Source organism: Anser anser, assembly GCF_964211835.1.
Source record: "Anser anser genome assembly, chromosome: 2".
NCBI classification, from domain to species: Eukaryota; Metazoa; Chordata; class Aves; order Anseriformes; family Anatidae; genus Anser; species Anser anser.
Genome location: NC_139721.1, coordinates 37204059 through 37227476, shown reverse-complemented (window position 1 = coordinate 37227476; position 23418 = coordinate 37204059). Strand labels below are relative to the sequence as shown.

Below are 23418 nucleotides of genomic sequence, written 5' to 3'. Positions count from 1 at the left end.
AGATCCCTAATAGATATTTGATAGGAGAGGAAATGAGTATGACTTTAGGAACTCAAAATATGTCAACGGTAGCTACAGAATGAGAATGCTGCCATATACACTTAAACTTTTAACGGGAGCCTAAAAAAACACCAACTCAGGAATGCCAGACCTGACACTACTGAGGTTATCAGCTAAAAACACAGACATGAAGGAAATACACTAAGCAGGAATAGAGTCCGGTCCAAAGGAGCTGATCCTGATAATTCAACTAGCTCAATTTTTAGGTCCCAACTCAAAGACCAGGCTTTTATCCTTAACACATTTCCTATGACAAAGACAGAAGTGAACAAAGAACTAAAAGGCAGCTAAGGCACTTGTAACATTCAAGTTTGTTATTGCAATGCATGTTGCTAACACCCCTGCAAAGGCCACTTTTCTTGCAGCATTGCCCCTACAGCTTTTAATGCCTTTCTTCTAGTTGCTTTGTAACATCCTTGTGTTATTTCCCAAAGAAACATCCCAGTTTGTCCAGCGCAGGCCACTCAACCACTGGTCACTGTCAATTATAAAACACGCCAGGATTTTTTAGTGTTTGGTGCAAGCAGACAGAAACAAGAAACAAGCTCAAAAAAAAGTACAAAAAAGCAGCATTAACAACACAGATCAATGAAAACTCTGATGGAAATCATAATACTTATTACTGTCATTTTTTTTTCCTGAGGTAGAGAGTGAGAGAGCACACACAGTCTTTTCCCCAACATGCACAGATAGCTGTCTGCGCTAAATATGAACATCCTCTGACCAAGCATTATATTCTGTCTTCTCCACAAGTGGAAAAGAGAAATGGAGAAATGCCATTCCTTATGGCATAGATCCAACATCAGAGCTGCTATCAGCAATATCTATTGAAAGGAAGAAGGTGAATCATTTTTTTTTGCTATGAAAAGAACATGCTACTTTGCCATGAATTCCTTTGTTAAAACAAAATTTCTTTCCTTTCAACCTTATTAACAAACAAAATACTCTAAGCATGTATTTTAGAATTTGCATAAGAGGAGACCTCTTGGACATACTTCATCATTTCAAAATATACAGTTTACACCTATGAAAATGTATCAAAGCCACAAATGCTTTGGTCAAGAAGTTTCACCCCTCTTGAATTGACTGATGATATCATATGTTCTAGGAATATTTTTATCATCTGGCATGTTGCTCGGCACCATATGGCACAGCACACTGACAAGAGAGAAAGGACTAGTTTTAAATATTATATATATAGGTAGATAAAAATAAATGTTACACTTCTATAGAAGTATAAAGACACTATTGCACATTTCTGTAATTTGTATTACAGTATGGGATCATTGTGGAAGGTATGTTTTTTGTCTTCATGCTAGAATACAGAAGTAAAAACTACGGAAGTAAAGTGTAGAATAGTTTCAAAAAAAGAAATGCAACCCCTCAAAGAGAGCTTGAACTAAATACAACACTTATTTTCTCACTTAGTAATGCTTCTTTTTCCAAGACTTGTAATTATTGTAATAATGACATATTAACCCTTTCTCTTGGAATTAATTCCCTGCAGTTATTTCAGATATATAGACACATTCTACAGTCGCTTACAATTTTTATATAGAGTAATAGCTCCGTTTCTTCAGTACCATAGGGGATGAAGTCTGCTGTTTTTTCCAAGAAAACTTTCTAAAGGGAAGCTCATGTAATTTGGCATTAATATACAAATATATTGTCTCTGTTTTTCATCATTATTTAAGGTAAAATGACATTATGAATTATATGAATACTGTACTGAATATTTATATGTACCTATGTAGAGGTCATAACTGTTTTCTATTTGACAAAGGAAATGTGATTTTTATTTTGAGGTGAGCTCGCTAACTGGGAAGAATGAATATTTAGCCCAGAAAAGCCTTCAACATTTTATTGAAAATCTTATTTTTTTTCCCCTCTGAAACCTTCTTGGTAGTTGCTGGTGTAACCTCAAATACAGCAAGATCTCCGTGAGCTCTTATTTCCTGACATGATAATAAACCAGAATGTGAAAACGAGTCTAGGGAAACAGAAAGTTTAAATATATTCTATACTAATACAAAAGCAACAAAATCTCCATGACCCCTCTTAGTCATCTGCTACTGCACTTTTTCCCTTCATAATTCACCATTTTATGAACAGGATAGTAAACTGAGCACAAATCTTCTGAAGTCCTCGACAACATCTTCCTGTCCATTCTCTATGCTTTCACCACACAAACATTTGTCTGTGTTGTGGCTTTTTCCAATGTAATTTCAGATAACCCCAAGCCTGTAGGAAGTCTGACCCTAAAAACCAAAGTGTCCATTTTTCTCCTACCTGCAGGTCCTCTTCCTTCTCGCAGGTTGATACACAAAAGTCTACCTCACCTCCATGAGATGCTTGTGCATGAGACAGTATTTTTCAACTTTGCTACTGTTCAAATACTTATTAACCTGTCCATGGCCAAAAGTGATTGGTGCTAGCCCACTGCATAGGCTACACTGCTCTCTCCTCCTGCTTGTCCTGGCACTGGCTTTCTCCTCATCCTTCCTTATGGTCTCACCACTCTTGGTGGAAAAACATCTCCCAGTTCCAGAGCTCAGGAACAGTCTTTCACTCTCCCCTGCAGCAAATCTCTACATCATTTAAGATCTGAAATGAAATTACCAAGTTTGCTTTTGCTTATGGTATTATTCCCATTGCAGTGTATCTGGCATTAGTACAGTACAAAGGCAGCAGAGAAAAATAAGCTGTTAGTGAGTTTAAAGTTCATGAGAACTTGAAATAGATGGTTAAATGACACATCAAAACAAAACAGTATCCGTAGTAAAACCGATTTGCATGAACTGCAGATGCACTTACTCCAGCCATTTCAGATGAATGAGGCTGCAGGGCAGTGCTAAGTAAAGGTATGCGGTGCTCAGAACAGGCTCTGGCAATCAGCCAGGCAGATGTCGAGTTATCGGAGATCTGCTGAAGGTTGTGTCTGTGCTTGCTTTGTGCTCGGCAGGGTTCCCCAAGCCGCAGCTCTTTGTGCTGCATTCTGATTCAGGAGCATGGAGGGGTGGAGGCTGATGAGTGCTTATGGTTTTCAGACCCCACGTTCCAACAAAACCATACGACTGCTCAGTGTCTCTGTCTTTTCATAACCATAGCTACAACTCTGTACTTCAGTAGTTTGGGGAAGAAGGGGTAATAAGAAGAAAACTGTACTTCATTAATAAAGCTCTTCTCATACTTTAGGGATACACTCATCTTCTTGCATCTATCCAGTGTGTGAAATAACATTATTTTGCTATGAGGGGTTTGTCTTTGGGTTTCAGACAGACAGCCACATAACAAACAGCACTAGTTTCCAGCCTTCGTGAGTACTGGAGATACCCCGCTGAAGACAGAGTAACTATGCCGAACTTTGGAAACACAGGTGAAATAAAGCTGAAAGCTGAAAGCTTTATACATGGGGAGGAAAAAATTACAAAGATAAAATGTGCAATAGATTTAAAATTCTTCAAGAAAACTATGTTGTCTTGAAGCTGAAGTATCAAAGCTTGGAAAAGTATGCAACTTGGGTCAGTAAAGAACCCAAGGCAACATTAACTCATAAAAACTAAGAACAGAAAGGGATATCCTATGGACACAACAGAAAATATACAGTCTTGCTGCAAAGATGATATTTTCTACCCTTAACTTCTAACAGCTATTCTATTTTTAATTTAATAGTACTCTGTAACAAACTCTTTCATCCCATGAATTTGTAGGCAATTTTTTTTATTGCAAATGAATAAGGACAATTTGAGCCCTCACAAGGAAAAATTCAACAAATGGTAATGTGGTTGGTAGGACTAAGGATAATGGCAAAGAACAAGCATATGAAAAATAGTGGAAATTATGAGAAGAAGGAAAACAGTGAACTTGTAAGAAAGCATATTGGCTTCTAAATATGGATATTAGTAATAAGTCGGGGGGGGGGGGGGGCTTGAAGTCCAGCTGTCAGCCATTGATATGACTTTAACCCAGAAGTCTCTTACAAAGACAAGAGGGAAAGGGTCATTACAGCAAGATGACTGCCAGGTCTGTAAAGTAGAAAAGGCATTTTCTTCCTGTTGTTCATTGCACAAATTCACCCTATTGCTTTTGCGTGTTTGAAATAAAGTCTCTTTAAGGCAATGCTTGTGAGAGGAAACTACACACTTAGTGTGTAGGGCAGGGCCCTTGCACTTTATCTTCCCTCTTATGCAAGTGTTGGCATGCCAGGAGCACTCTGTTCTCTGCTAACCTTCTGGGAAGTCCTGGCACAGCCCAGAGAACCTGTCCAAGAGACGTTACGGATGAGGCCACCATGCTTAGTACGTAAGGTTTAGCCGTGTGGTAGCAAATGATGATCCAGAGCAGTCTCCACGCACACTACGTACTTCCAGGGGTACCCAGCCCAGGCTCTCTTTCTTGCAGACCCAGAGTGGGATCCTCATGGCAGCAGCTGCAGCCGTGTCCTGGGCAGCCAAAGAGGCAGCGTCTGGGACTGATTAGGAGAGGAAATGTTTTCCAGTCCAGCAATAACAAAACAAGTCTCCTGAACAGAATTAACTACCTTGCAGTTTGATGAAGAAGCTTGTAAAAACTGAGTTAAGTCTTAAGTGCTAAAATTGAGCCTTAACACACAGCAGGGACACATAGCAACCACCAGTGACTAGGAAACGATAAACCCAGGCTACAAACATGGTATTTTAAACACAAAAGGATGAGGAACAAAAGGAACTGGCTCCCAGGAAAGACAGGGTCCTGGTTTGGAACATGTGTGTTCAAAGGCACACTGGCATGGACACCACTTAGTGGAATGCTAAAGCTCACCCCAGACAGCAGGGCAGTGAACGTGACCTCGCACGCTCTTGGATTTATAATGATTTGTCCCAAGACCCTCTTCTGGCTGCTGAGCCCACCATTTGCTCAGTTCTCTCGCTGTGACTAGCAAATTCCACTAACTTTCACATCTTTGCTCCTTATCGCTTTGTAACCAGCCCCAAGAACCTTCTGGGCCTAGGCATTTTCATGGGCAGTTAAAACACCGAAGTCTCTGAATAGGTTCTAGCACCACCCTAGGTGGCATTAAAAGAACACCAAGTTTTTAAACATACGGTTTAGCAACACCATATCAAATCTAATTCCCAAATCTCCAGCACACATTTGCAGAGCAATGGAAAAGAGGCCAAGTTATCCACAAGACTCTTAACTTCTACACACAAGAATCCCAACTTCAGTATTAACGGAATAAAGGATTCTGTATCGAGCAAATGCATCTCAGCAGCCTTAGCAGGCTTGAAAATCTGGCCTCTAAGGATTATCTTTTCCATATGGGGCATGTAAAAATAAAAATTAGACATCTCTACTGACCGTCTGTTCTTAAATACTTTTATGTAAGTATTAACACCCAGAAACAATACCCAGAATCAATCCTCACCACCATTTCTAGTTTACTTGTAAAGCTACCAATATATTTTAGTATCAATGGACAATTTTATTCATCTTTGTTTTTTCAACCTTGGGAAGGCCTCGGTCTAGTAAAAAGTTGTCAAGGCAGTTAGTGAGTGAAAAGCCAGTTCTCTAACTTTTATAACTTCCTTTAGCACAGTTAAGTAATGCTGGCTTGCAAACAGCTACATCTTCCAACAGTTAGTTTCTGAAATGGTGGGTGAAGGCTAATGAATTGCAGAGTTACACAGAAAAATAAAATGAGATTTACTTATTTCAGTGTTATGGGTGCTCAAACTTCAGCTTTGGCTTAGACAAGAAACTTTTGTGCATTCAACATAAACAAACGTCAGTAATACCCGAACTAAATGGGCAGAACCTAGCCTATCAGAACACCAAGTCCCTTGAGAGGTGGAGTCCCAGCAGCTTCCAGCAGCAACCAGAGACTACAGACAGTCAGGATTGCAATAACAACGTCTGGATTCCTTCTGTCAAAGCCCCTGGCAATACTTCATTTTAACATATAATGGGAAATCCATCAGGCTCAAGGAACTTTATTTATAAACACTATTTAAAAATAAATAAATCCTGAAATCTATAATACAATTTTTCACTGGATCTAAGCACTTGTTCTAGTGAGTGGAAAACCCAGACATTCACTGAAGTGAAGGACAGATGCATGGTAGCTAAAACTCCACAGAATAATCTGCAAATCTATGGGTATATATTAGCAAGAGAATAAACACTCCCCTCCAACTTCTGACAAAACTGAAAACATGGAAACAAAGATGTTAGTTAAACAACCCCCTTCTGGAAGAATGCTAATTAACTTTTATAGGTTACATTTTCTTGATATACCGAAATCAAAATGACACAGCCATTTGTTTTCCCTGGCAAAGTCATGCACATCACTGATTATTCAGGTTTTGAAAACTGTGTATAATACATACTACCACCTACACAACAGCACAACGCTGACATTTCAGCACAGAACATGTTGAAGCAGTATTTCTGTACTGGAAAAAAGAACAACTAACAAAGACGTTTCCTAGAAGGTATCCATCGAAGAGAAGAGAATGATGTATAAAACATGTGCCTTTTCTTGAGAGCCTGAGGTTACAGATGCCTTTTACACCACATCATGTTCCCAACATAACAAATCTGGCAGAAGCGCCAGGTTGAAAAAAGGGAAAGCAATTTCATTTTGATTTTGTGGAAGAAAAAAGACTTACCAACATTTTGCAGTATTTTTCACATGGCCGGGTACATTTAGGGGAATTATAAAAAGTTTCTTGAATGCCTTTGTTTCATATTCTTTCTTACTTTAAAAATGTATTAATTATGGCAGTCACCACTTTAAACAAGCCAAGATGAAACGACTGTATTCTTTATACTACATCAACTACCTTCAGTTACTCCTGCTGATGGAGAGCCTTTACTTTTCATATATGAGACAGTCCAAGTGATCTTACCTAATGAGGTCTACCCAGACAGCTTTATAATTACTCAGAAAAAAAAAAAAAAATCACAGAGAGTTTCCTTATTTACTAAGAGCATGGGAGGTGTTTCTTCCTCTACAGGAAACAGACACACCGGTCATCACTCAAATCCCTGCTGTAAATGAGTGACTTGAATGAAGTCAGTGAAGTTCATCAGCCCAGAACTGGTGCAAAGGACATGAAAAGCAGGCAGTACCCTCACAACACTCCTGGCACTAGCACAAGGGTGGAGGACCAGCTATACTTCCAAGGGAGTGGTGCATGCCAGCTGATCTCACACAGAAAGCAGGGTAGCAAGGCAGATGCCCCTGCACAGGAATCCCAAGTCCAGACTAACTCCTCGCTGAACTCCTGACTTGCAATGAGAGGTTAAGGTTTCTGGTAATGCTGTATGGCTCTGGCTGAAGCTGAAGTTTTCCATGAACTTTAGCTGTGAACACTCAGCATTTATATTTCAGTGAGACCTTGTCTAAATAACGGTGATTTGAGCCCCAATGTGGCCACATCACTGCAAGCGCACAGAGAAAACAACCTACTGGTACAGAGCCCCAGCGTGCTCAGCCACAGATTACAGGGTTTACAGATACCAATACAGCATACGTACAACAGGCATCCAGCACTGCCATAGCTACAGCAGCCCAGTCTCACCGGGGCTTCAAATCACAAATTTAAAGAAAGCCAAAGACTGATAGCACTTTGGTTCCACTATTTTATTTTTTTTTCATTAAGAGAAAAAATAGGAAAAGGAAACGAAGCAACCTCAGAAGAAGATCGGACACGAACTCAGTAGGATGCTTACTTTCAACACATCAGTATGAAATAAACAGACTTTAAGGAGTTGGGTTTTGCTTCCAGCTTCAGCTTCCAGGTTCAGCCAAAGATCTCCAGGTACTTGAATTGATGACAAATGATAATTGACACTAAAGGAAACAGCAACCAATATAAATCAGTCTGAAGAAAACCAGAGATCCTTTTCTTTTAAAAGCTAGGGAGGCTGTAGGTTGCTGACAAGATCTAAGATATTATTTAAAAGATACATATCAAGAAACTTTCATCAAATTAGCCAAGTTTAAATTTTGACATCAAACAGTACACACAGCTAAGTGAATATAAAGCTAGCTTGAAAATGCCTAAAATAGTATCTTCAGTAGAATTAAAGGAAAATTACTTAGCTACAAGCATCCATAACCACTGAACGATTGAGGTTGGAAAGGGCCTTTGGAGGACACCTGCTCTGTCCCCCAAAATATATCACTTGTGGTTAATTAGTACAGTAAGATTGTAGTATGGTATTTAGTATTACTATGGTAAGATTTGAATCTGGTAGTAATCAAAAGATTCTTGAGGCTTTTACTCTACCTTTCTCTTCTTATGAAGAGTAAAGAGGCATCTTCAGTTTTGAAAGTTTAACCACTTATTATACCCAAATTTAAACTACCTTCATTACATTTTCACTTTTTCATCATATACAGGCAATTATCTTCCAATTTGGTTACAGTCCTCATTAATTTAGAAAAACTGCCTAGCCAAAAAATGAATGATTTTAAAGTTGAAGTAGAAGCTACCAATTCAGAACTGACCTCAGGATCGGGAAAAGATTATATTCTGGGTGCTACAGAAAAAAAGTAGAGAAGAAAGACTTAGTCATGATCATAACTGAATAAATATGATAGCTGATGAGGCAAATGCCCTAAATTAATTAATTAAATAAATAAACTCGGTATGGCTACGTCTGTGGGGTGGGACAAGGATCACTTCCTAGGTGCTTGGTCCTGTCATACTCAGTGTATGCTGGGATTTCCCCTAGCCTCCCTTCCTTCTCCCCTCACATCTGGTTTCAGTGGGAAGGAACGCACGCACGTTTCACCACAGAAAAAGCCCATTATTTTTACTAAGCACAACACATTTTTTTTAATTTTTTTTTTCATACTAGAAGGAACTATCTTGTACAGAAGCAGCAGGAAGAAAATCTTGAAAATTCACTGATAACAAACTGCAGCCAGGTCTCTGCAGCTGAAGGCTACCAAGAAAGCTTTTCAAGTAACAACTTTCTCAGAAACTTGGGATGGATTTTGTTAAAGTATCTCAGTTTCCAGACACCCAACATAAACAAACAAAAATACTAATAATGTCACAAAATCTCTGAGGCTCAAAATCTACTTCATCAATGTTAGTGACTATATGATGAGTTTTGTCATCCCAGTTGCAAAAAATTCACATACTATGTGCTCCACAGTCAGAAGACAGACATCCTTGACTGTGTGCTGGATCTTACTGCTAACAAATGAAAAAAGGCTCTGAAGGCTTTAGCTCTTGAGCACTGAAACAGAATACTTTCGCTTTGTATAGATCAATAGAATTACGAAAGGAGATTACGATTCAGATTGCTTTTAAAACATTAGTATCCCACTGGATAACACTGGATTGGACTTCTCAGCAGATGTGGTTAAGCAGAAGCTTGCCAGTTTATGGAAAGAAAAATAAATGGATGTGTTTTGCAGTTGCAAGAGCAAAAGATGAGCATGTTAACTCCAGCTAGCCACACACAACTGCTGGCATTACAGATCCAGAAAGATTTACGAGAGACAAATAGCTCAAGTGTTAGGAATGTGATGAAAAGTTTGCCTCATAATCAGGGCCACGTGGCCAGTCTGGATTCATGGCATCCACACAATTCAAATACATGTAGTGTTTTATATGAAAGAAAAACTAGAATCAGCCCCAGCCTTTTGAACAGCCAGCCATCACGGATATTCACATGGAAGTGAAAGTTCTATTTTTAAATAACCTCAGTTACCAACCAAGAAGTGGTCTTATCATCCACAGACTTTTAGGAAACTAAAATTGCATTCAGATTCTGAAATTTAAACCCTTCAAGAATTGATGAATAAAGGCTTTTTTACAGTATCAAAATTGAGCTTTGAAATTCTATTCAGAGCATTTTTTCCCTGTGAATTAGTAACACTAAGGTGAGGAAATACTATCGTATATTCTATATTGCACCATCAAACCAGAAATTCACATTTGTCTCAGTAAGAATGTGCTAATCTGCCAAAAAACAACAACAACAAAAACCTCAAACCTTGAGCTTCTGCTCAACTTAGCAGCACAAATCCCACTAAAATCAGAAGCTATTCAAAGGCTTAAAATCAAGCCCTTGCTTCAGCAATTTACTGAATCACATCTTAAGGGAATTCTTAAGAAACCTAACTAAACTTGCAAGTATTATCCCTAATGTCTTAAGAGGTGGTGAAGATGAGCTCCAGCAGAAGCAAAGAGCTTGTGCACAGTCAGGCTGCAAGTCGTTAGTATCAAGCTTTACAATCCTTCCCCTATAGTGTGGCCTGCCCTACTCATCAGTAAATGCCATGTGAGCAAACATGTCTAGAGCAGACCCACTGAAGTGGTTCCTCAAATAGCATCAGCTACCACGGCAATCCCCCCGCCTCCAGGTAATACTGCAACTGTCCCAGGGCTTCTGCGAGCACGGCTGGGTTGGTAAGAAATGGGAGATGAGGGATGAATCACACTCCTTCCTAATACAACCAGGCTGGCAAAACTTGGTGCTTAAAATGTAACTGAGAAATTTAGTGACCGGCTCTTCCAAAAAGATCCACGTCTATTTTCTTCTTGCAAAATAAAAATAAAACCTCCCTGTGTTACAAAATCCAAAGCCATTTCTTGATGGAAATGGGACCGCAGATGAGACCTCTGTTCCCTTTTCAACAGCCAAAAGCATTAGGATCTGCTGTGATTTTGAACAGTCGGATTTTTGCAAAATTACTTCAGTTGATACTGATGTGCTGTGAAGCATAAAAATGGTAGATTTACAAGCATAACCTACAGAAGAGATTACTTCATTTGGCTACATGATAAAGCTGCAGTCATTGTAGAAACTGTATGATGTAAACCCAAATCTGAGGTAAAATCCTGGATTTGCTGAAATTAACAGAAAAACTCGAATGTCTCAAGTACAGACAAAAAGTCACGTTGAACACTGTCTACAATAACATAAAGTCTTATAATGTTCTGTTTTCACTTCTTAACTGCTTTAACGTGTCATAAAATGAAATTAGCAGAATTACAGACCTAAAGGTTAGAAAATGTCATGTGTAGTAGATACTTCATAGGGTGGACGATAATCACAGCAAAAACAAAACAAAACAAAAGAACAAACAAAAAAAAAGAAATTGAAATAAACAAAGAAAATGCTAGATTGAATGACAGAAAAGCTGCCATAAAAATCAAGGAAGACTTAAATGCACTAATTTTTACTCTGTCTGAAACTGTTTAAAATCGGTTTGATCAGCCAGTCAAGAAGATTAAGCTGGTGTCATGGCAATGACAGAATTATATAAATGAAGAGAACAGTGACTGATCTAATCCCTTCCCTGGACAAAAGAAGGAGTCCTACAGAAGACAGGCCTTCTAGAAAAGGCATAGAAAAGGCACGAAGTTTGGACTACAGCATAGCTCCAAGGCAAGGTTTCAAGCTAGACAAAAAACAAAACAAAAAACAAAACAAAAAAAATGTATCTTGACTTACTATAAACCTTGAGAAATTCATAAATATCTATAATTAGAAATTCAGTGGCTCAATAAACTCCATCACGATGGAAAGTCAATTTTCTTCAAAAGACAGAGCACAGGTCTATCTGGGACTTAGTGAGGCTGTCCACTCCCAGGTATGCTCAAGTAACAGCTGCCATCTCATGCTTGGGGATCGAAATTCATTGAATCGTATTTTCTTAGAACATTCTTAAGACCTAATACCATCCTCTTGCTGAAAATAACGATATGATCCCAGGAAAAGGTGAATGCTCAGGTTGATGCTAAGTATGTTGAGCAAGGCTTGGGGAAGAAGACAGATACCAATGGATAACTGGGGAGCTAGCAAGAGCCTTTGGGAAGGACAAAATGTTGAAGTCCCTTCCCCTTAGATCTGCAGAGGCTGCAGGCTCCCAGTATGAGCTGACCTACAGGGAAGTGATGACACAAGGATGAAGTGATGGAGAGAGTGGCCACAGTCATACGACAGGGCAGGAAGCAAGCTGAAACTCCACTTCCTGTTGTACGTAGACCTAATTTTCAGTCCCAATTTTCTCTTTCCTTCTCTCTAGTTCTGACTGGAGATGCGTCATGGCTCTGCTTGTGGGTTTCATCCTGTCAGCTGAGGAATAAATCCTAGACAAGAAGATCAGAGGGCAAATAAAGGGCAATTAGAGGCAGTGGACATTAAGGAATCACTCACATCTGCTGACAGCTATGTTGAGGATCCAGGTGGAATTGCCAGGTGACTTACCAACAAAAGCGCTTAATTTTTTTTATTGTCATTTTGTCTACGGAAAATCCCCTTACAGGTTCCAGTGTGATAAATGCAATTAGCAAAACCCACTCAAATGAAACAAAGAAGGGTCTCATTAGCCTAGCTTACCCCCTGAGCTGAGCAATGGGAATTGATGAGGACAGTTCGTATTCACTGAAGTGCATTTTGCAAACAGTAAAAAGGAAAAACTGAGAAATCAGGGAAAAAAAAATCACCCTAGTAGCTAGTGGCAAAAGGGATGATACAAAATACAAAGCTTGCTGAAGAAGCACGAAGTGATAAACACAGACATCATCCTTTACTGACATAAATCCAACATTACCCACCAGTCAGCCTCTGCCGTCAGGTTACAGTGATTATCAGCGGAGTTGCAGTAGGCCCAAGGACCTCATTTATATTACAGAATCCAACTGTACTGGTTGCTTTCTATACACAGAGCTGTTTTGAGAAATTTAGCATGCAAAGTCATGTTTATTGTGGCTGCCCGGACCAGTCCAACCTTAGGAAATGGAATAGATGGCCATTTTCTGCACTGGCTTGCAGTACAACTCATACTTCAACAGACAAGCAACCGGTCTGTCCCTTCTACAGTCCTGAGAAGTGAACTGACTGCCAGGAACAGGACAGACTTTCCTTGTTGCCTTTAAGGAAAAAAAATCTGTATTTGCCACAGAGAGTAAAAAGAAATGTTCAGCTGGGCTGAATCTGTAGCTGTATCTGGTTGGAGTGGCTGGGCCTGAATAGGATACCAGAGGTAGACACAGTTAACAGTGGCAAGAGCAGGGATTTTGTCATCCAGAACATTTGTTCCTGTCCCCTGAGAAAAGCTACCAGAGATGGCCTTGTCCTGCACAGGTGGGAATCCCAGGGCAGCCTTCACTTCGAAGTCACCATCACAGTGCTTGTGGGGACTTCCATCTTCCTGCCATATCTAACACTGCAGTCCTGTTCTTAAAACAGAGCCAGTTGTGAAGTCTTTAATTCAATTACTACTGAAGGACCAGACCTGTACCTCTACAGGACTTTCTTAATACTGCCAGTTCTCTGAAAATTTACAGCTATAAGCATACTGATTTTTTTTTCACATGGTCTGATAAGAGAAACAATCTGACATTTCAAATCAGCACATTATATTTATGCTGAAAACAAAATATGAAAAATCTTCCTGGGCTTTTACTTTGATAAAATGAACCTTACTGGTACAGTTTAAGTTGCTTTGTCCCTCACATTTCTATTGTATATAGTGCATTTCAGTCTCTGGAAATGTTAAAACACAATTTGAAGGTATGATATCCCACATATTCTTGGCTCCTGAATGATAGTCTCCGAGGCATCATTAATAACAAAATACACTGAAACAGTGTACAAGACAAACAAGATTTTTTAATGCTTAAGCAAAAAAAAATGAAGCATTAGTTCATCAGGTCCCATCTGAACTGTCTGTTTTTTATAGCCTCAGTTAAGAAAACTGACTGTTCTTCTCCTTTTCCCCAAAACAAACAAGCAAGCACTCAGTGCAGAAACCATAGAGCAGCAGCAGGCAGTGCGGGTGCATTGGTTCATACAAATGTTTTGTGGGGCAGGGAGAAAGGATAGCCAGAAATATAACTTGATAATATGTCAGAGTAGCTTGCCAGCACCTTTAAACAAGAATCACAGTAAAACACTGAATAACTATTTGCAAAAGCAGTATACAGTACTTAGAACAGGAGATGGCCTTACTAGTTTTGGGTGCCACCTTAGGCTATCTTTCATCACTTTAAATTAAATCCTTTCAGTGTTTAAAAGGACACACCATCCACTCATGAGACTGAGTTCATCCCCCTTTCTTCAAGCAAAGACAGATTAACCAGCAGAGCAACCTCCAGGTCGAGCACTGGCCTGTTGATCACTCAGAGGTCTTTCAGGAGGGTATCTCCTCCTGATATGCAGGACATCTTTCCACACAATTATGTTCAAGCACAGTTCAATGTAGCTGATGCAGGAGACACGGTAGTGGCCTAGGGTATGTAGGAAATGAGGCTGGATGGATCCCAATAACTGCGTTTTATTTGAAGTCTCTTTCTGAGGGCAAAACACAGAGGTATCTCCTACTTCTCCAAATGAGATCACAAACCTAGGAGGCCCAAACTTTTGTTTGAGCTGAACAGATTCTCAACATTGCCTGTTTTAGCTTCTCAGCACTGGAGAGACATGCACAGCTTTAGTTTGAAGTCTTTGTAACAACAGGCTTTTAAGGCTCTAAACGTATTATGTCTGATGTGGTTCTATCCAAGGAAGTCCACAGGTTAAGAAATAATCCTCTCTCTCATACTGTGGTAACATCAAGTAGGATCTAGCAGCATTTTCACTACACTGGATACAAGAAACTAAACAGCTTACAGGAAAAAAATTGACTCATTCACATATGCAAGATTTCTTTTCTTGAAGCTTAATTACCATTTTTTCTGTCTTGAAGCAGCAATGCCAGAAATTCAGCTGTCTGTTCAACCACAACCCAGACATTGTGGAAGCAGCTGTTTCCCAAGCCACTGAACACTGACACAGGGAAACTCTCCAGTCCTGCTGTGAACAACTCTGTGTCGCGCCTTAGTAGTGACAGATAATTTAACCTGGCTTTAAAGAATATTTCATGCAAGCTGCTAGGAAACAAAATCCAAATCTCCCTCACCCAGTCCTCAGAAGGAGTCCCCATTCTGAACCCTCCTTGCTGCACCTCAGGGCCTGTAAATGGATCCCCATCAGTCACACACACTCCATTGGCAACTGTTACTGAAAAGCCCCAACCTCTCCCCGTGCATTCATTTTTCCTCCCTGTTTTACCCAAATATCAGTTCTGCAGGTTCATCATATTTTATAGTTGGTTCTTGGATGACTCCTGAACTGAGAGACATTTTCACTTCTTGTACAGCTAACACAGCTGCTCCTTTTTAAAAGGGAAACGCATACTAGGATTGGAGTGCAGGGCCTGGCAACGTGCCTCACCCTCCTCAGCTGTACGGCTTGGAAATTTGCTATTTAAGCAAATGCTTATCGTGCTGAAAACTAACCTAGATATTTGGAAATATTTTTTAAAAAGTTAAAAATCCCATCAAAAACAAAACAAAAAACCACACACACAAAGTTTTCAAAAGGGATAAGTAAGAAACACATAGTCCACTGGAAACATTTTACAGATACTGGTACCTAATGAAACAAAAGCAAACCTTCCAGACACTTTGCCTGTCTTAATAAAAGTATAAGTCTGAGATAAGTAAGTATCACAGATTAATTCCCAAACAACTGAAGGAAAAAATTATACCTTGTCATCAACTCCACTGTTTGAGATAGCTTCAGAGAAGCTTCCCAAATGCAAATCCCAAAGCTTCTAATTCTGAAAAACCAGCTGGAGAGAATTAGCATGGCTACGATCGACTGTACAGTGAAGATGAGCTATTGTAACCTAAGAAACCATGCCAACACTGTAGAAAAAAACAGGAGCAGTACTTTCCAGCTACCGAAGCAATGACCACATGCTACTGTAGCATCAGCTGAGCAGACCAGCAATGGAAGTGGCACGAAATCCCTTGGATGAGATAGAGGAGGTTGTCTTTCCTTTGGTAAGCACCTTTCTTTGGTTAACCAGAATAAATAGATATGAGAGTATCTGAAAATACTAGCGTTTTCCTTGGGGCAGTATTACAAAGTTAAACACCATCTAATTGAAGTCTTCAGAGAGTACAGTGTTATACCATGACAAAGAGGCAAAAACAGCCCTCTTCTGGCACTTATACAAAGGGAAAGAAAGAGTACAAAAAGACTGAAATACTGACTTTTCAGGAACTTCATTTTAATCACAAGTTCCCTGTAATTTCTGTCAACTTCGCTTCAACAGCAGTAGTTTCTCATGTTAAGGAATATGCAGGCTTTTTTTTTAAAAAAAAGTTAATTAATTTCAGAGTTAATAATTGCAAAATTTCTGGATTCTCACACAGAATTGAAATGAGAGCATTTTTTATTTTATTTTCTAAGCACTTCATTACTTTAAAAAGTGATCAAAATGTGGCAATTTTCTATGATCTTTTTTCCTATGTATCATTCAAAAATTTCCACAGTTTGTTCAGTCTTGCTAGGTAAGTGATGCAAGAATTTGTAATGACCTCTCAGGAAGTATCTGGGGACAGGCGTTCTGAGAAGCGAAGAGCTGGGATGAGGAAAGAGCAGGCCGTTAATGAGTTTGCTGGTTTTCTGGGGAGCCACAGGAAACTAGATAGGCAACCACACTCAGCAGTGCTCCCCTCTGTCTTAGCCATCAGTAGCAGATTGATCTGTTCTTCTTAGAACTACACGGGTGCAGAGGGAAGCTGTCACCAAGGAATACGAATAGCTGTGAAAAACATCCATACGCTCTCTGGCAGGCCCCTGGGATGCCATGGACCAGGAAGGAGGTGCTTTTTCAACCTCCTGCTATGGCCATGACCCTGCAGAGTACAGTGCTGCAATCCAGGTTTTCACCACAGGGCCAGGAAGGGACATTTGTGTTACTGACAGGACACTCTTCTAACAGCCCATTTTAACTTTATTGTGCTCATCTGTTCTTCCTTCACCTGTCTGTGAAGGGCTAGAGCAGGCCACCCTGCCAGGACCCCACGCAATATTCCCTCAGATCAACAGAGACACATCCATTGCATTCAGCGAGAACCTCCAACTGCCAGGACTGTAGTATGAGAGAGAATATTCTTTCAGCACATTAGAATATTGCTTAGGAAACTACAAGATTAAATCACTAGAAGCACAACCATAGGGTTTTTTTGCTGATTTGAATTACGAATAGAAAGTACGAGCAGTTAAGAGGAAACAAGATATGTTCTATACGAGAGCCAAGATTTTTTTTTCCTGACATGTGCCAAACAAGGAGAAGAAACAGAAGAATCTGGCACCATTAAAAACAGTTTGTGGAGAAAGGAACTGAATATCTACAGCCAAGCTCCATGTGGTTTGTAAAGAGGAAACTTTTGTTTTATGGGACTCTCAGTCAGCCAAAATTCTCCCAGACGGCATGCAAATGGATATTAGCCTAAAATCCTACACGCATCTTGTAGAAGAATCAGTAAATGGTGGGGAAAGAAAAGGAACACTACTAAAGTTTTAGATCAGAATTCAAAATCTGCCTCATGGTTTAAAAAGTTAGTTTACCAGACAGCTATAATGTCATATATGGTAAGTTTGTTGGAAGGGAAACACAGCAAGTTAAAGCATGAAACTGTAAGTCGGGAAAATGAGTTCCAACCCTGGCTTCACTACCAAGTAGCTCTATAAAACTTGGATAAAAGAGAAAAAGGCTGCCAACTTAAATGTGAGATTTTCCTTAACTTCGTATAGTATATTAACATTGCACTTATGCTGTTTCTTTTAGCTTCTATATTTCCCCCACTCCCTGGCATTACTACACACCAAGTTAAGTAAGTGACTAGATAGAGCACTGAGAACAGCTAAATTACTTGACCAAAACAAGCCCTACCCAGTTTCTTAATCAAAGTACTGACTGGAGAAAAAAAAGAAAAAAAGAAAAATTAATATGGGACAGTAATTCTCATAACTGAGCAAAACACTAAAGCAGCTGAAATGATCCAACAGCTTAGCTGAATATTGTGACAGAATGTGGCATTTCTGGCTTGAAGCAGTAACTGGAAGTTGTATTTCAGCATATAGAAGAACAGGAACGGGCAGGCAACAGCTCTTCGATACATGCTGAGTGCTTATACCCTGGAAGAATGAAGAATGTTTTTCATCAAGAGATTCTTCTCTGGCAACCATCAGAGTCCCGTGTCAAGCATTTGGCTACGTTATCTGTAAATCAAGAGGAAAGCACATTGACCTCCAGCTTACAGCTGGGGAAGTAAGGCAGCTCCAGCAGGCAAGACTTCAAGCTCTGGAAGCATCCAAGTCCCTGCAGCCCACTGAAGGCACTTCTCACTGGGGCAGGTAGAGGCCCAGGTGGCTCTGTGGGTCTGGGCTCCAGCCTGTCCTGCAGTAGTCTGAGAATGGAGCTTTCTAGGTGATATTACCAGGGATTAAAACACGTAAGGTGGAAACTTACACTATCATGCTTGAGGGAGAAGTAGTTAGTATCTCCTGTAAGAGGCCCTCAGCAACCTGCTTTGGGTGGCCCTGGTTGAGTAGGGGGCTTGGACCAGACGACCTCCAGAGGTCCCTGCCAACCTCAACCATTCTGTGACTCAGTGATATGAGGATTAAGATTTGCTCCTTTGTATCTTCCTTTCAGCTAAGATTTGCGAACTAGTGTGCTTTCCTCCTCTAAATATAGTAGCGAGCCTGAATCAAATTTTTGAAGCAATCCATTCTGTATTTGCTTGGGTGTTCCTTGCATACCTTTAGGACTATCAACTTGAAGGAGAAGCCCAAAGGTTATTTATTCAGTACTGTCTGTAAGGTATGTGCATTTGTGTACAGTGCTCTAGATGGATGCTCCGTGCTTCATGTGGCACTGGAGTAATAAAAGAACTAAAAGCAATTTCTTTTAATTCTCGCACATTAATATTATTTTCTCCAAACAATAATGAACAGAAGAAAACAAAATCAAGCACTCAAAATAAATAAATAAATAAATAAAAATATATTTACGCAGAGAAATAAAGAGAGTAGGAAAAACCAGTGTAAATGTAAAAAACATTGTATTTTAAGGAGAAACCTGAAGCTAGCAGTTCTTATAACCACTGAAAATATTTCCACCCCAGTCCCTTACAGAATGGCATCTACTGATGAGTTCTGGATGCTAATCAAGACCAGACCAGGTACAAACTAAAGCAAAGAACCCCCTGACAAAGTAGGTCAAGAAAACTGGGAGGGAAGGGAAACTGTTGCTAGGTGGCAGTGTACCTTAAGCAAAGAACACTGTAAATCATAGATTATTGAAAAGTTCATGATCTGCTAAAGGAGGTGTCATCTTCAGTGTCATCTTCAAAGCCTTGGTTGGGAACAGAACCCAAAATGTACTTGATATACAGACAATTTTTCAGAAGGCTGAGAAGTAGCACTGAACAAAAATAAGAAAACCTGTCTTGAGACATGCTATTATGCACTGCCTACATTATAATGGCTCTCCAGGTCTATTACTGCCACAAGAGAGCTCAAAAGCCAGTGAACTGAGCCTTGTACATCTTGAGAAGACTATGGTTTTCTTACGTCATTTTATTCAACCTTTGCTAAACTCTTAACTGAAGACAAAAGCAGAGAAATAAACTTGCACCGCAACTTGGCACAGCAGTGAAGAGTAGACAGAAAACCTAAGTGTGCTGGTGAGAAATAAAGGTTTTTCAAGGTTATTTAAGAAACAGAACTCTTACTTTTCTGCCTTAAACAGTTTCACTCGTCAGTTCTAATCCTTTCAAAATGGAAACAGGTAAAAAGCGGTCAATAAAATTTAACAAATGGAGGTCATAAAAGTGCATGCAGTCTGCATGACGCCAACAAAGAGGATGGGGAAAAAGGCCAATGTAGAAGGCCAAGGCAAGAAAGGAGAGGCTACATTTTTCTGGTATCCTTCTATCTGTCCTTCCTGATGTTCCCTCCAACAGAAAACTACCTTAACATATTGCCTAAATTAGCAGAAGTGGTAAAAAAGACAGGCTGATGACATCTTGTGAACTACAATTCGCTTGGTAAGAGAGCTGTTAGCAAGCTCACAGCTTGTCACAGAAAAGGATAAGATGTTCTTGAAGGCAAAGATAAAATCTATATTCTTTTCAACAATATCTATCTGGGTTCAAGAGAGCAATTTTTTGGAAAATATTTTACATGAATGTTACTGTATGGATTTGAGGTAATTTAGAAGGTAGAATAAAAGAAATGAAAGGCACTTAGTTCTAACAAGGCTTTAAATCCATGACTAAGACCATAACAAAATGTAATAACAATAGTAATAGCTAATAACAAAAGTAATTCTTCTTACATTAACTCTAATCTGCTATACTTTTAAAGGTGTTTGTACACCATACTCTGATGCATTAAAAACTGGTCAGAAATAATATAATCGGAAGGTACATGCCGTCTAATACAACATGGTGATTCCTGTATTGCTGTGTCTGATTCCTATATTGCTGTGTCTGAAGACTGTTCATAATAATTAAAACACCAACCTTACTAACCTAAAGAGTTGCAGAGGGAATAATTTTTACAAAACGTTTCCTCGGAGTAGCTCACACAAGATGTGTTAACTTGCAAGCATAAGCCTCACATTACTATTTCCAGGTTGGGTCTGTATCTTTTTTATCTGGAAAACCTTGGGATGCAAACCTCACAACTACAGGAACCAATTTCAAAGGATAAATGGGGGTGCAACAGTCTTTGTTCCCCTTTTCTGCACTGTCCCTTTCCCCAAACCTAGTGTGGTTTTTGTGGTAAGCCTGAGCTGCTTCTTCCTCCTAGTGATTTGAAGCCTCTGTAATGCAAGGAGGGAGTCACAGAGCATCACAGCCTTGTCCCCAAACTGTTGGTTTTCAGTTGCGGTCATGCAATAAACACTAGCAGCCAAAAATAAGCATCAACTTGAACAATAAAAAGTGGAATCCCTATATATGTCAGTAGGAGCCAACCCCTGTTGATCTCACGCACGCTTCCCTGACTTCAGCAGCATTACTGCTGTAAGACAAGCAGGAGTTGGCTTCACCTGCTGTTTCACCTCCCACTCCGTGAGACTGTGCACAGCTAGTGGAAAAACAGTTTGGAAACAACAAAAAAACAACATAAAGCTGGAGCTGACTTAGTCATTTTATGAAGACAAAAGAGAATAATCTGTAGGCTAGGAAGTCATCAGGTTTTGCCATAGCAGAAATACTTTGGTGGGGGGTACACAGAAAGCAGTCTCTCTCTGGAGAAAGCACATTCCCCAGCAAACAGCCTAAATACGCTTCTTTCCATTAACCAGTAAGAGGGAGATCTTTTTGTAGCGTGCAGAAGGCACTGAGCCTCATCTGACATTGAAGTTTAACTCAAAATAAAATTTTCTGTGATTAAGGAAACTTTTGTTCTACTTCTGTTTCTTCACCATCTGTGATATGAAACCTGGCAAAGACTCCAATTAGTTTCCTTTGTGTTATTACTGCCACTAGCACTCAAATGATAAACATTTATGCAAAAGGAATTTCCTCTGCCTTTCTTTGCTGTCTCTAAATGGTGGATGTAAATACCTTAATAAGAAAACCTGTACTGAACTCACCCTGAAATCTGGTAATGCCAGATTATACCAACTGCACTACAGAAAAACGCAATAGCGGGTTAAGTCAATACAATACTTCTGACAACATCTTCTGTACAGCAACGAGCACTCACAGCCTGAGTAAATGAAGCAGAAGCATCCCTCGCCAAGAAAGGAGAAATCCTGCAACATCTGTTTAAGGAACATCAGGGAGTGATTTGGGGAGTTTTCTTCATTGGGACGTACAAACCCTTGTTCTGCTCCTGGAAGGACAGCTTTAAGAGTCACACAAGTGGTTCTATTTCTCTTGAATTGTGACAGACAGAGACATCGTCCAGCAAAACAAACTTAACCCAACACTTAAGGGCAAGGTGACACTTAGCTGTGTATATTTACTTCCTTAACCTCTTCATTTATGTATACATCTATACACACATTCGACTACTGTAGCTATCCTAGCTGAAACCCATGCAATAGCTGTAGTAAAGATGTTAAATTTGATTATTCTGCTGAAGTTTATCTTGGCACATTAAACACAAGACACAATCCATTATACAGTTTGTATGCTGGTGCAAGCACACCAACATTAGGACAAGATATTCATCTTTATAAAAACAGGTGAAGTAGCACCATTTTTTTTCTAGTGTAGGCAAGCCCTGCAAAGCCAGAATTGTTCACCTTCTCTGTTCAAATGGGTATGATCCATGTTCAATCAGGACTACAATCTATGACTTTGGCCCTTATTCATGCAGTAATTTGCCAAGTCTCCTTTCCATATGTCAACAGGTTCCCAATTGGTTTTTTTTGATTCCTGAGTGGGAGGGCAGTAGCCCAGCCTGCTGCTGAATTTATTAGATTCAAACAGGAGAAAGGGAAAGAAATCTGACACATGGACGAAACGTGAGGATAGAGAAGCAGGTGTGGGCCAGACAAGCAACAGGAGAGCACAAACTTGCACTAATCTGAGAAGCATGAACTAAACCTTATTCCCATTTTTTAATACACTGCACGCTTTAGCATGGCTGCTCTTACTGCAGATCAGAAGCAGCCAGGCTGCTGCCAAGCATCTCTTAAGACCATGCACAATTTCTTTTCTTCCCACATGCTTAAAAAAACAAACTAAACCAAACCAACCAACCAAACAAAAAAAACACCTTCCTGGAGCAGGATGGCACTTTTACATCAGCAGCTTATGCTGAAGCCTGTACTACACAGAGGATGATGTGTTTTTCCATTTTTTATTTCCAGTTGCTTGCACACTGGTGCTTATACTTGTTAGACAAACAGCTTGGGTTTTAAACAAATACTTTATTAATCAAACGACAGTTTGGTTTTCTGGGCAAAACAGCATGCCTTCTTGCTGAGGCCTCCTGTATAATTTCATTCTGGTGTGGAACAAATGTCCTAACAATTTTTCTATAGGCTCCACAGGGAAGACTTCAAAAACTCTATAGCCACAAGGGTTAGGAAAATATGAAAATAGGCTCCTCAACCCTTTTTACCCACCATCCACATCTGACCAAAAACTTCACAGTAAAGGCTCTGCCTGCTTCCATTTCCAAAAATGCAACCTATTACAGCTCGACTAGAATTTCTACTAATAACAGGCACAATTTTATAATGTGTCTGAGTCAGTATACCAGCTTCTAACCGCAAAATTACACCCCTTGCAGATTGCCCTGACCATGTCTCACTTCTCCTCTGCTGACCTCGTTTAAGGCCCGAAACTTGCAGAAAACTCAAACTTATAAAAAAAAGAGAAAGATTAAATAGTTTCTGTTGGTCCAACTTGTGGAACAAGCTCTCAGGGGCTCAGAGGAGCAGCAGGGAGGAGCGACAAGGCCAGCAGCAGCCGCCTGTGTGGTCGGCTGGGCTGAGACGGTTTCTTCACGGTGAGGGTGACGGAGCACTGGAACAGG

The 23418-nt window shown here is 39.9% G+C and overlaps 1 protein-coding gene and 1 long non-coding RNA gene across 2 annotated transcripts in view; both read right to left on the bottom strand.

Annotated features, from left to right (window-relative positions):
• CYP7B1 (cytochrome P450 family 7 subfamily B member 1) overlaps positions 1-23418 on the bottom strand; it is a 123951-nt gene that overhangs the window by 99184 nt on the left and 1349 nt on the right. The window lies entirely within an intron of this gene.
• Positions 1-23418, bottom strand: part of LOC310895804 — a 51782-nt gene that overhangs the window by 27545 nt on the left and 819 nt on the right. Inside the window, exon 2 of the long non-coding RNA XR_014580970.1 lies at positions 1-23418. This exon is cut by the window's left edge and continues 27545 nt beyond it. This is a non-coding gene — a long non-coding RNA (uncharacterized lncRNA).